The 14,528-nt window shown below is 33.5% G+C and overlaps 1 pseudogene; it reads right to left on the bottom strand.

Moving 5' to 3' along the window:
* Positions 1 to 1,597: 1,597 nt before the first annotated feature.
* LOC145121760 (cyprosin-like) lies at positions 1,598 to 12,345 on the bottom strand (annotated as a pseudogene).
* Positions 12,346 to 14,528: the final 2,183 nt, after the last annotated feature.

Raw genomic sequence — 14,528 nt, 5'->3', positions numbered from 1 at the left:
GGGCGTGTTGGATCGGGGACCTGAGCCACGTACGCGGGACATACGAAGTGTACGTGGGGCGTGTGAAAATGCTAATTTAGGGAATGAGACATATTTAAACACATTTATGACCTTTGGACCGTCACCCTTATCAGCCTCTACTGCTTTTAACGTCCCTAAACCCCTAGTTTACCTTTGAGTGTGATATTTGAGTTTGGAAGTAACTTTGATGGCCTTTTTGGTGTGGTTGCAAGAAGAAGAACTTGGTGTTCAAGCCTTGGACGTGGTTGAGCTTCAAGATCCTAAATCTACATCATCTTGGGAAGCTTTTGAAGGTAAAAAAACTCATACCTTGTTGATCCTTTTGATAGTTGATTTATGGTACGTTTATCAGCTCATTTTTGGTCCATGGGTTCTCATTTGGTAGTTTGGGCAACTCCAGAAGCTAGAAATGCTAAATCTTAGTCCCTTTGGCGTGTTAGAAGCATAAAAATGTTATCTTGGTGGTAGATATGAATCCATGCATGAATCTAGTTCCTTTATGTGTGCTTTAATGAACAAAACTGGATGTTGGACTCCCATAAGACATGCTAAGGCATAAAGTTCCAACTTTATGCCCTAGGACCCCCTTAATGACCGAGATCTGGAAGTTAGATTAAGTGGCTACATGGATTAAGCACCAAATGGCTAAAGGTGTCGAGCAACTAAGTACGCTGAGGGTAACAAGGTGTACGCAGCGCATACTAAATGACGGTCTAGTACGTCGGGCGTACTGAGCTTACGTCGTGTGTACACTCCCAGTGGGCTTTTGGACTTTTGTTGGGCTTTTGGGTCATTGGACCTTAGTTGGTTTTGGTCCTTTACATGTTCAGAGAAGGTGGGCCTATGACTTCTGTTAATGGGCCTTAAGTGGTGTAGTTGGGCCTTTATGGGCGTTGGAGCCCGTTATTTTGTTTGGGCCAAGAACGGTTAGGCTCATTATGGGTAAGGAAATTGGACCCTTATCTTAGGAGTTTGGACTTAGGGTTTAGGCCTATGTTTTGGGATTATGATCTAACGCTGATTAGGGCTATTTGTTTGTGATAGTATCAGACTTTTCTGTTCAGCAGCCTAGCATGTTGTGCTTCCAGCAGATTGAGGTGAGTTTTCTCACTGTATCAATGGGTCGAAGGCACCAAGGCCGGCCCATTATATATATTATAGGATACATACTAATTGTGTGATATGTGTGTGAAAGACCAGGATCTGGCCCCTGGCAGTTGCATAAAAGACCAGGATCTGGCCCCTGACAGTTGCATGAAAGACCAGGATTCAGCCCCTGGCAATTGTATGGAAGACTGGGATTTGGCCCTCGGCAAGAATTATACATAAGACTATGATTTGTCCCAAAGCACTAATCTATATGTCGGTATGTGGTAATTTTGGGGCAAACTTACTAAGCATTCGCTTACAGATTATGTTTATGGTTTCAGGTACTTCTGGTACTAAGGGAAGGACCCATTGTGATGGCACAACATTCTCTCCTGTTATTTCCGCATTTTTGATACTGTACTCTGATGATGTGATAATTATACACTGTGATGGTTTTGGAACAATTTTTATACTTGTAGTACTTGTTTTAAAAATGAAAATTTTTATCTTCTTTTGGGGTTGTTACATAAAAGAATGCCACAAAATTACCAGCTGTTTTGTTACTAATAAAGACATCGTTCATTTCAAACTATAACAAGAAAAACAACCAAATGAGTAATAATTTTTTATAAAAAGTTAAAAATTAAAAATAAATGTAAAGTATGGTAACATGCCAGTAGCCTTTTCGAGTAACAGGGACATAAGTGTGTGCAACTCTTAAATGATTAGTATCAACACCACCAAACACAAGTTCACCTCCTTCACTATCTTTACTATTTTCATTAAGCCAAAATGAAAACATAGGTTCATAAACAAGACCTTGATCAACCATGTTGTACCTAATATAGTCAATCATCAAACATTAAAAAAATTACATTTTTGGTCCCTGAGTGTGTTCAGAATTGCAGTTTGGTCCCAAATAGTTTCCTCTTACAATTGGACAGACTCACAAAGGCACCAACATTGCAGGAGAGAACTATCTGGAACCAAAACTGAAACTTTTGAACATAATTAGGGGCAAAAATGTAATTTTCTCCAAAAAAAAGTTTGGAAAGTGAGTGAAGTACCAAACAGGAAGAGCACCCCCAACTGAGATTTCTTGAAACCCAAAGCCAAGAATACCATCAAACTTTGCTGCAACAAAAGCGATTACAGGCTATTTGGTTGCTTCTAAGAAATCCTAAAAATGGGTAATTCAATAATTGTCAAAATGCAGAAATTTTAACGAAAAGATGCATTCTTTCTTAATCTTGAGTCTTTACATGTTCCTTGATAGTAAAATCACCAAGTCTTTTAAAATCTTGGCTAAAGAAACTAGAGATAGCACCAGTTCCATATTTAATTGCAACAGATTTCCCCGGATGAAATTTGCAAGATCTTAAGCATCAGTAATAGTAATATCACAAAACATACTTTAGAGTGATCATGATATAATTAGTTTGGATGCAGGGGCAAAACATGAATGATAGTTTCACTTAAGCATTTCATGAAACACCAAGAATGCAACTGCTCAATTTCTTACTTAGGGCTACATAAAAAGAGGTCTTCTTCCTTATGAGGGCATAAAGAACCACTCAAATAAGGTTTAAATCAATCATACAAGAATAAAATTATTGATCCATCTCATGTTTGTCAGACCTCTATTCCATAGCTGATTACATACGTGAATAGAAGTAAAACTATAGGATAAAGGAGACATGGGTTGGGAAATACTTAAATAAGACTAGAGAGCATACTCAATAAATGTTGAGCAACGAAAATTAATAGATTGCATCAACACATCTCTTTTGTCCTACGCAAATCAAAGTCTCGGAAGGGCGGACCATGGTGGTTTCTTATCAGATGGTGGTGATGTTTCATCATCAATATCAGCAAACCGGAACGACCTACGTATGTATTCGTGAATTGCTCAAGCGAGCCTCTCTCAGTAACATGATGTGGTTTGTGTTTGGAAGATAATACTGACTCTGAAACAATGTGAGTGTGTGGAGATGATAAAGCTTGTAGATGAAGGATATGAGCTTTTTGGTATACTCAACTGGACAGACCACCATCCATGGTTGGTTGATTTTGACTTGCAAGGGAAATTAATCAATCGTTTCAAAGAAAATGTATACATCTGATTGATGCATAGTTCGCTGGTTCGCTCCAATTTTAAGAGTTCGTTGTTGAACTTGATTATATATATATATATATATATATATATATATATATATATATGTTGTAAATAATTGGTGGTGTTGTAAATAATTGGTGGATGACATAATAATTGGTGCATGGCAAATTTGTCAACATTTCTAACTAGTTACAATTATATGTTAGTAAAATTTGTAGTATAAATACCCCTCCATTGTAAAGAATGAAACACACCAAAAGTTATAAGAGATATAACTTTCATATTCTCTCTAAATATTCTTTCTTCTCAATTAAAGTTTTTATCAAAGTTTACTAGTTTGGTTTGATTTATAGTTACATTAATTACGCTTAATTCATAACACGTTATCAGCACGAAAGGTCTAATCAAGGTTACTAAACAAGTGGAAAATCACATCTATCTTAATCAAGGTATGTATTACTTAGTAAAAACACTATTAATTATAAAAACCTCAATCATATTAAAATAATAATACTAATGAATTAATGAAACTTATACATTATGGACATTATGGACTACTAACAATTTTTATTTCTTATACTAACATTTCTTTATGTATTCTAATTTTTATACTAACATTTACATTATGCAACTAATTTTTATTTATGCAAACTAACATTTACATTATGCAACTAATTTTTATTTATGCAAACTAACATTTACATTATGCAACTAACTTTTATTTATGCATACTAACATTTATATTATGCTACTAACTTTTATTTGTGCATACTAACATTTAAATTATATTTATTTATACATGTCAATGTTTATTTATATTTATTTATACATGTCAATGTTTATTTATATTTTAGATACTCTTCATGATTTATAAAATACATATACATATATACACAACGGGAATATATATGCAACGGTTATAAACAACAAAAACAACGGCTATATTTTTTTACCATAAATAAACATCTTTACCCTGCTTATTTTACCCACAACAAATATTTCTCTCTTCTATCAAATAAATCAATTTCAATAAATCAAGCTTCAAGATGATTCATCATTTTGTGATAATCATGACTATAATAGTCATGTTACTTTTCATCCCAATCCTTAACATCGAAGATAATATGGAATTTCATCTACTTTTAGGCTTGTATGCAATGTTAGCTTTACGGCTTCTTTTTTGTGTAATATTTATTGAAATAAATGGATTTTAATTTTAATTTTTATTTTGTTTAAAATTTATAGTTACATTATGTCCAACATTGCAAAGCTCAAGTTTGCAGCACTTGAAGTTAGTGGGAAAAACTATGTGCCATGGATGATAGATGTAAAAATGCATCTTGAATCCATGGGTATCTCAAATACTATATATGAATTTAATAATTGCTTGGCACAAGACAAAGCAAAAGCACAAGTTTTCCTTCGTAAGCATATTGATGAAATGTTGAGATTTGAATATCTTGATGTTACTGATCCAAGTATTCTCTGGAATCTTTTGAAAGAAAGATTTGATCATCAAAAGGAAGTTATACTTCCAAATGCTAGAGATGAATGGAGAACACTAAGGTTTCAAGACTTCAAGAATGTAAATGAATACAACTCAGCTTTGTTCAGAATATGCTCACAACTCAAGTATTGTGGACAAGAGGTTACTGATGAAGATATGTTGGAGAAAACTTACTCAAAATTTCATGCAATAAACATTACTTTGATGCAACAATATCGGATGCAAAAGTTCACAAGATATTCTGAACTGAATGTATGTCTGCTCATTGCAGAGCAAAACAATGAACTCTTAATGAAAAACCATGAATCTCGTCCAACGGGATCAGTAGCACTTCCTGAAGCAAATGCTACAAATATTGATTGTCATCGAAACAATACACGTGGACGAGGGCGAGGTCGCGGTCGAGGGCGAGGCCGTGGCTATTTTAATCGAAACCAAAGCCATAATCAGAACCATAATTCTGGTCGTGGACAAGGTAATAATCGTGGTCGTGGCCAGAAAAGAAATAATTACCAATATTCACAAAGAAACAATGTCCACACACAAGATAAGGCCAAAGTGGCAAGGCATGACACTGGGACATCACAAAAATCTGATGACTCATGTTATAGATGTGGTAGCACAGGCCATTGGTCAAGGACCTGTCGCGCACCTGCACATCTTTGTCAACTTTATCAAGAGTCCATTAAAGGAAAAGGAAAAGAAGCACACGTCATTGATAATGTTGAATTCACTCCACTAAATGTTGCTGATTTCTGCAATGACATGGAAGACATAAACTAAAAAAAATCTATTATTGTTCTAGTAAAACTGTTTTTCCTTCGTTTGTTTTTCATGTAATGTCTTTCCTACAATAAATGAGCTTTCTTTTTAATAATAATTATGATTATGTTTATTCACTTATTATTCCTTTTATATGTGAAGTTTAATATGAGTCCAACTGGAGCACAAAAGATTGGAGATCTTTGTATAGCAGATAGTGGTAGTACACATAGTATTCTGAAATCAAAGAAATATTTTTCAGAATTAGTACCAACAAAAACAGTCATACATACAATATCAGGTCCTGCAGACTTGATAGAGGGAACCGGGAAAGCCCATTTTATATTACCAAATGGTACAAGCTTTTGTATAGAAAATGCCTTATTTTCTCCAAAGTCTAATAGAAACTTATTAAGTTTCAATGACATATATTTCAAAGGTTATGACACAAAAACTGTGACCATTGAAAATAAGAAATATATGTATATTATAGACAAAAACCATGTGCTTGAAAAACTACCAACACTTGATTCTGGTCTGCATTATACATATATACATATGATTGAATCAAATATGGTAGTAGAAGGAAAACATTGTGATCCTGGGACATTCAGTTTAGGGCATGATAGGTTGGGCCACCCAGGATTAACAATGATGCGAAGGATAATTGAGAATACACACGGGCATCCATTGAAGGACCAAAAGTTTCCTCAATCCAATAGCATAAAACCATGTGCATCTTGTTCCCTTGGAAAGTTAATTATAAAACATTCTCCAATGAAAGTTGAAAGGGAGTCACCTAGATTTCTAGAAAGAATTCAAGGTGATATATGTGGACCGATTCACCCACCATCTGGACCATTTAGATACTTTATGGTCTTAATAGATGCATCCAGCAAATGGTCTCATGTTTGCCTATTATCAACTCGTAATATGGCATTTGCAAAGTTTCTTGCCCAAATTATTAAATTAAGGGCACATTTCCCTGATTATACTATCAAAAGAGTGAGACTTGATAATGCTGGTGAATTTACTTCACAAGCATTTAATGACTATTGTATGTCTGTAGGAATTGTTGTTGATCATCCAGTTGCTCATGTACACACACAAAATGGTTTAGCTGAATCACTGATTAAACGTCTCCAGCTAATAGCTAGACCATTGATAATGAGGACCAAACTTCCTGTTTCTGTTTGGGGCCATGCAATCTTACATGCTGGATCATTGATACGTATAAGACCAAGTTCATATCATGTATATTCTCCACTACAACTTGCTTTCGATCAAGAGCCAAATATATCCCATTTGAGAATTTTTGGGTGTGCAGTATATGTCCCTATTGCACCACCTCAACGGACAAAAATGGGTCCTCAAAGAAGGTTAGGAATATATGTTGGTTATGAGTCAGTCTCTATTATAAGATACCTTGAACCATGAACAGGTGATGTTTTCACAGCACGCCTAGCAGATTGTCAATTTGATGAGGCAAATTTCCCATCATTAGGTGGAGAAAAGAAGATTCTGGAAAAGGATGTGTCATGGCATTAGCCTACTTTATCATATCTTGACCCTCGCACAAAGCAATGTGACATGGAAGTTCAAAAGATAATGCATTTCCAAGAAATGGCAAATCAATTACCTGATGCATTTACTGACACAAAAAGGGTGACTAAATCATATATACTAGTTGTCAATGTTCCAGCTCGAATTGACATTCCACATGGACAATCTGATGATAAAGTCACTCAAGAGTCTAAAACACGCCTGAAGCGTGGAAGGCCATTTGGTTCTAAGGATAAGAACCCACGAAAAAGAAGAGGAGCAGAAAATGCACTAGATCACGATGAAAGTGTTCCTGGAGAAACACGAATTATTCAAATTCCCCCAGGAAAGGAGGATGATGCATTAAATTATGGTCAGACAAATAGAATATGTGACCAAAATGAAACTGACAATATAGGTGCAATATTTTCTTATTCAGTTGCATGTGATATTATGAATGATGATCCTAAACCACAATATGTCATTGAATGTCAAAGAAGAAATGATTGGGCTAAATGGAAGGAAGCTATGCAAGTTGAATTAAATTCTCTTAACAAGAGAATGGTTTTTGGGAACATTATCCTCACACATGAAGTTGTGAAACCATTAGGATATAGATGGATCTTCGTACGAAAAAGAAATGAGAAAGACGAAATTGTAAGATACAAGGCCAGGCTTGTTGCTCAAGGTTTCTCTCAAAGACCTGGAATTGATTATGAAGAAACTTATTCATCGGTAATGGATGTAACCACTTTCAAATATTTAATCAGCTTGGCAGTATCTAAAAATTTAGAGATGCGTCTTATGGATGTTGTTACAGCTTACTTGTATGGATCACTTGATAGTGATATCTATATGAAAATCCCTGAAGGATTCAAAATGCCTGAAGCGTTAAGTGCAAAACCCAAAGAAATGTATTCTATAAAATTACAAAGATCTTTGTATGGGTTAAAACAATCTGGGCGCATGTGGTACAATCGTTTAAGCGATTATTTGACAAGTAAAGGTTATAAAAATAACACTATTTGTCCATGTGTATTTATTAAGAAAACAACATATGGATATGTGATCATAGCAGTCTATGTTGATGATCTAAACATCATTGGAATGAATAAAGAAATCCTTGAAGTGATTGAACTTTTAAAGAAAGAATTTGAAATGAAAGATCTTGGAAAAACCAAATATTATCTTGGTTTACAGATTGAGCATATGCCTAACGGAATACTTGTGCATCAATCAAATTACACAGAAAGAGTCTTGAAACGTTTTAATATGGAAAATGCAAATCCTTTAAGCACTCCAATGGTTGTTAGATCATTAAATATTGACAAGGATCCATTTCGTCCATGCGAAGAAAATGAAGAAGTCCTTGGTTCAGAAGTACCATATCTAAATGCAATTAGAGCTCTTATGTATCTTACCAATTGTACTAGACCTGACATTTCTTTTGCTGTAAACTTGCTAGCAAGATTTAGTTCAGCCCCAACAAAAAGACATTGGAATGGAATCAAACATATTTTTCGATACCTTCGAGGAACTAGTGATTTAGGGTTATTTTACCCTAACAATTCAAAACAAGGCTTGATTGGTTATGCCGATGCAGGTTATTTGTCTGATCCTCATAAAGCTAGATCTCAAACTGGATATGTATTCATGAATGGTGGTACTGCAATTTCCTGGCGTTCTCAAAAGCAAACACTTGTTGCCACATCCTCAAATCATGCTGAAGTAATTGCACTAAATGAAGCTAGTAGAGAATGTACATGGTTAAGATCGATGACACAACTAGTTTTAACTTCATGTGGACTTGAAAAGGATATATGTCCAACTTTAATTTATGAAGATAACTCAGCATGTGTCACTCAAATGAAAGAGGGATATATCAAGAGCGACAAGACAAAACATATACCTCCAAAGTTTTTTGAGTACACTCAAGAGCTTATAAAGAACCATCAAGTTGAAATCAAATATGTTCAATCCAGTAACAATGCAGCAGACCTTTTTACGAAGGCACTTCCTACTGCAATCTTCAGGAAACATGTCCATGGCATCGGAATGCGACATGTGCATAGAACATAATGTGACGTATATCTAAATAAGGGGGAGTCAACTATACACTGCACTCTTTTTCCCTTCGCTAAAGTTTTTTTCCCACTGGGTTTTCTTTAGCAAGGTTTTTAATGAGGCAGTACGTCAAAGTTGAATGCTAAAATGATGTCATCCAAGGGGGAGTGTTATAAATAATTGGTGGTGTTGTAAATAATTGGTGGATGACATAATAATTGGTGCATGGCAAATTTGTCAACATTTCTAACTAGTTACAATTATATGTTAGTAAAATTTGTAGTATAAATACCCCTCCATTGTAAAGAATGAAACACACCAAAAGTTATAAGAGATATAACTTTCATATTCTCTGTAAATATTCTTTCTTCTAAATTAAAGTTCTTATCAAAGTTTACTAGTTTGGTTTGATTTATAGTTATATTAATTACGTTTAATTCATAACAATATATATATATATATATATATATATATATATATATATATATATATATATATATATATATATATATATATATATATATATATATATATATGAGTGGGGAAATTTAGCTTTTGAAAAGTTCTTTAGTAATTATTGAACACTATACATATTCACATACCTAGTCAATTATCTTATCATATGGTTTTTTCTATTGTCCCGCTTTGTTGTAACATTACTCGAATATTTAATTCAAGATTACCTTTAGATATAATATATGCTAAGTGCTAATCTTATGTTAACTTATTTATCATGAATCCTTAATTCAAGATATTATATTCTTATGTTAAATTTGTTATCCTCCCATATAATATAATTGATTTTGTTAGATGCAGAGTGAAACATTTTAAAACTTTACTTACCTAATAACCTGTACTCATTAACTACTTAAAATATTTTATTAAGTTTTCTTGAAAGATAACATAACTAGCCTTATTGTAGTGTTTAGCATGTTTCGGATATTTATGTGATTGAGGTACCGTTGCACCTATGGATTTTCGAAGATCATCTCTAATAGCTATTTTATGTTCAATCATTATTTTATAATGTTAGAAGATCATCTTGTTTTGAAGGGTTGTTATGATGATCAAGAAAGAAGACGTGTGTGTTTTCCTATATAATACAACTAACTAAAGTTTTACAATGACTATAGTAGGGTATTAAAATTTCAAATATTTTAAGAGAATATCATTATATGAATGGGGCAAACAAATAATTTCAAAAAGACAAAAGCTAGACGAAGGAGATAACAAAGATTTCAGGACCATTGAGATCTTGCCTACAAACTAGATTACTAGGTTCATCATATTGGAGCAAATTATGGAAGATAACGACACCCTAGGGCTTGATTTCTTTTTAGTGTAATACTTCATTTATATAAAAAATGACGTATGCATGTGCTATGTTACACAGTCGTAATGAAAGACATGAATGTTTTCGATTGTAAACGCACTATACTCCAAACCCATCGCATCGAATAATGAGGAACACGTCTCAAGTGATGACATTTCCATATAACATGGCATATCTTGGAGGCAGGTAGTTTCGACCATTTTATCTATTATGAATATGAATGAATAACACGATTGAAATTAGTAACGATGAAAGATTATAAAAACTAATATCTTAGTACTCCAAAATATGTATTTTTATCTTCGTAAACAACGTTCAAATAACAATTGTATTGCGAAGTTGTGAGGCAAATAAGAGAGTGAATTTGACATGTAAAAGCACAATGGATTAATATTTGGGAAAGGTACCATTCTAGCCAAATACAAAAAACAATTGTAGGTAGCACAAAATCTTGTAGACCAGTTCCCTTTAAGCCTATGTTTGACATAATAACCCCACGATCGACTTAAAATAAGCCCATCAAAAGTTCAAAACTACTTTATGTGTTTCATAAATGTGTTTTTGTCTGCCACCTCTCTCTCTCTCTCTCTCTCTCTCTCTCTCTCTCTCTCTCTCTCTCTCTCTCTCTCTCTCTCTCTCTCTCTCTCTCTCTCTCTCTCTCTCTCTCTCTCTCTCTCTCTCTCTCTCTCTCTCTCTCTCTATATATATATATATATATATATATATATATATATATATATATATATATATATATATATATATATATATATATATATATATATCAGAAAAAAAAAAACTAATCTATCTTTTTGTGCTTATTATTTTTTTTTATGACATATTCATATTTAAAAAAACAAAAAAAGCTAGCAGGCTAGACAAAATTTACATGTAAACAAATATGAAACAACAGTAAGTACAACATAAGAATAACCATACAAATAATAAAGTTGACAACATTTGAACCAAGGAGCAAACCATCGTCGCTAATGAGCTTCCTGTTTCGGCTATAGCAACGCATTTCCTGTAATACCCTACGATAACAATGTACTTTCAATGCACCCAATATTAACTCAACCATTAGTAACCCCTTTAAATGATGTATAGAAAGGCAAAATACACCAAATCTAGTTACCATAAAAACCACAAAATTCTAATAATATACCCACTTAAAAAAAAACCTTCTAGCCTATATAAAGTCCTCAACAACACCCATACTGCCTTTATTCACTCTACATAACCAATTCTTGGTTTGTACGACACTTTGATATTCCCACAGTACTCCATTAGGCATCTCCATTAAATAACCACAACAACAATTCCCTTTTCTTCCATTCAGACCCATCTTTTCGCCATTATACATCATTGATATTCTATTTAAAAACATTCTAGTACAATGATTTGCGTATTTCTCTTAGCCTTGCATGCATTATTCTTGTATGCTTGAGTCCCCTTCGTTATTCACATGTTTGAATATCACACCCAAAAGAAACAAACATACATAGGCAAAACTCAATCATAATTATCACTCGGAATGAAATTTCACCACACAAATTTTTATAATAATTAGAGTACATTACACGCATGGTCCCTGTGATATTGGATAATCTGCGCGTTTGATTTCTAACTTTTTTTTTTAACTTGCATCATCGCTACTATATGTTTTTGTTGCGTATCTACGCGTTTCATCCCTAACTTCACAGTTCTTATTATTATTATTTGTTATTTAGAAAAATGATTTATAAAAAAAAATTTAGGTGGGTCCCACCACCCCAACCCACTCCACACACTTCCTTTTTTCTTTCACGTTCTTATGATCTAACCTGCACCCTCTCCATCTTCACTACCATACCGCCAACTGCCTCCTTCACCCTCCTCCATCTTCTTCGACAAGTTGTATCCCCTGATATCCATTTGCATAGTTTCCTTTTCTTTCTTGAGTAACCCAACGTGACCATAAACACCCAAACTTCCTTCCCTGAAACGCCACCCCTATTGGTGCCCGTGATCTTCTCCGTCGCGACCCTTTACCGTCAAGTATGTCCAACAATCACCCCTCACTCTAGCTGACATTAATTTTCAGAATCAAGCCTTATTGTTCCTCCTTATCTCTTCCCCCTCATCTCTTTACTCCATCAGTTGATTTCATTTACCTTATCGTTGCCTCCTATAGACAACCGTCAAACCAAATCGACCATCGGTGCTTCCCTCAACCACCTCCGATCTCGATCCCACATCTTTTATATATATATATATATGACGCCACAAATTTTGTTTTGATTTTCAGGTATTTTGCTACTGTAAGCCTTGTAATAGGCTTGTTTACACGTTTATTGTGGTATGAAAGTATATTTGTGTCTATATTTCTTTATATGATAAGTTGGGTAGAAGGTAGGATTGAAATATTTGTATGTCGAAGAATAATTATAAAATGATATTTGCTAATGGCATATGATCGTTATACAAGTTACTACATATGATAAGGTGGATCGATGGTGAAACACTTGTATTTAATTGACTTTTTATTACTTTATGAAAATAATATTTTGCTAGTGTATTAGGAATTATTATTTCTAGGATACAGTACGAAAACAAAACATTAAGTAATTATATTCATAAGACATGAATATATAAGTCATGTACAAATTAAATGAGCACTATGATTATTAATATAATTACAACATGTAATGATCTAGTTGGGAAAATGGAATGGAACACAAACCTAGTTTTGAATTTCTTGTCAAAACCGTAGGTTGAAGAAGCAAGACAAAGGTTTCTTGTTGGCTTTCTTTCTTTCATCTCATACTTGTCATAAAGGGTCATGTTGTGACTATTTGAAGGTATAATGCTTTAATACATTTGCCCAAGTATATAGAGATGTGTATGAGGAAAAAACTAGCTAGTTTTCCACTACTTTTCTTCTTTTTTTGGGCTGCCAAAATCCGAGATTTATGCCTCTCTCCATCTCCTTTTTCTTGTAATTTTGTGTTTGAATTAATACCTTATCAGTTGCTTCAAGTTAACAGTTATTTGGTATATGTATTAAGGCTTAATATAAACTTATATAAAAGTGAAGACTAGCATATTTTAGTTGTTTACTCTTGCTTGGTGGAAACCTCTGGAGATCTTCTCCTTTTGAGCTTCATTCATTACTTCATTAACTTCGATCTCCCATGAGAATCAAAGGCTTTAAAGTTTGCAATCATTTCCTTTCAATTGTTTATTTAATCTTTCAGTGATTGCAAAAAGATCCTTGATAGGTTAAAAAGAGATTTAAGTTAATTCGAAATTTAAAGCTTTCGTTGTTGTTTTTAGCGTTTTTGGAAAAACAATTTTGAATAAAACCCAACAATTGGTATCAAAGTCATTTCTGCAAGCTTGGTTTGATTATTAGATTATTTGGTAAAATATGTTTTTTTAGAAAACATGGATGGTTTTCTTTTTGTAAGAAAATTCATACATATTTTTTATGACAACTTTATAATTTTTATTTTTTAGTGACAAAAAGTTTACATGCATTTTTTTGTCACCGAAGTTGTGTTAGAAAAACAAAGTTTTGTTTTATAATTTGTAGGCAAAGTTATAAGAGATAGCTCTAACAACAAAATTATAAGAAAGCAAGGAGAATGTAGAATATTCTAAAAAGTTGTTTAGATTATTTAATACAAACCCACAAAGAATAAGTTCTCTTTCTATGAAAGTTGAATTATCAAAAAGCAAGGTTCTAATGACAAAGCAAGTGGGGGACACATGAAGCTTGATGTAGCTCAAGAACCATAGCATGATGTTGTAAAAGTTTGCACTAGTTTCATCAAGGAATTGTTGAACATGAATAATAGCTATTCATAAACATAAAATGCTCGCATATATGGTTGGAATCATCTATAATATGAGAAATATGGAATCTCTCATTGATGAGTTCTGGATGGTTTCAGGAAAATCCATACTGAAATGCTATATTATACTTTGAACTTGATTAATGACTCAGAGTCATGAACACCGAGATGTAATCCTTGTATAATAATCAAGCACGAGCTTAATTAATCTTCCTCCTTATAGAAATGCTAGAAGGAGTAAGTAATTCTTTTAGAAAGAAT

The sequence above is a fragment of the Lactuca virosa genome, chromosome 6 (assembly GCF_052849685.1).
Source record: "Lactuca virosa cultivar CGN04683 chromosome 6, Lactuca_virosa_CGN04683_v6, whole genome shotgun sequence".
In the NCBI taxonomy this organism is placed as follows: Eukaryota; Viridiplantae; Streptophyta; class Magnoliopsida; order Asterales; family Asteraceae; genus Lactuca; species Lactuca virosa.
The sequence above is the reverse complement of the archived record's forward strand: the minus strand, read 5'-3'. Positions and strand labels throughout refer to the sequence as shown.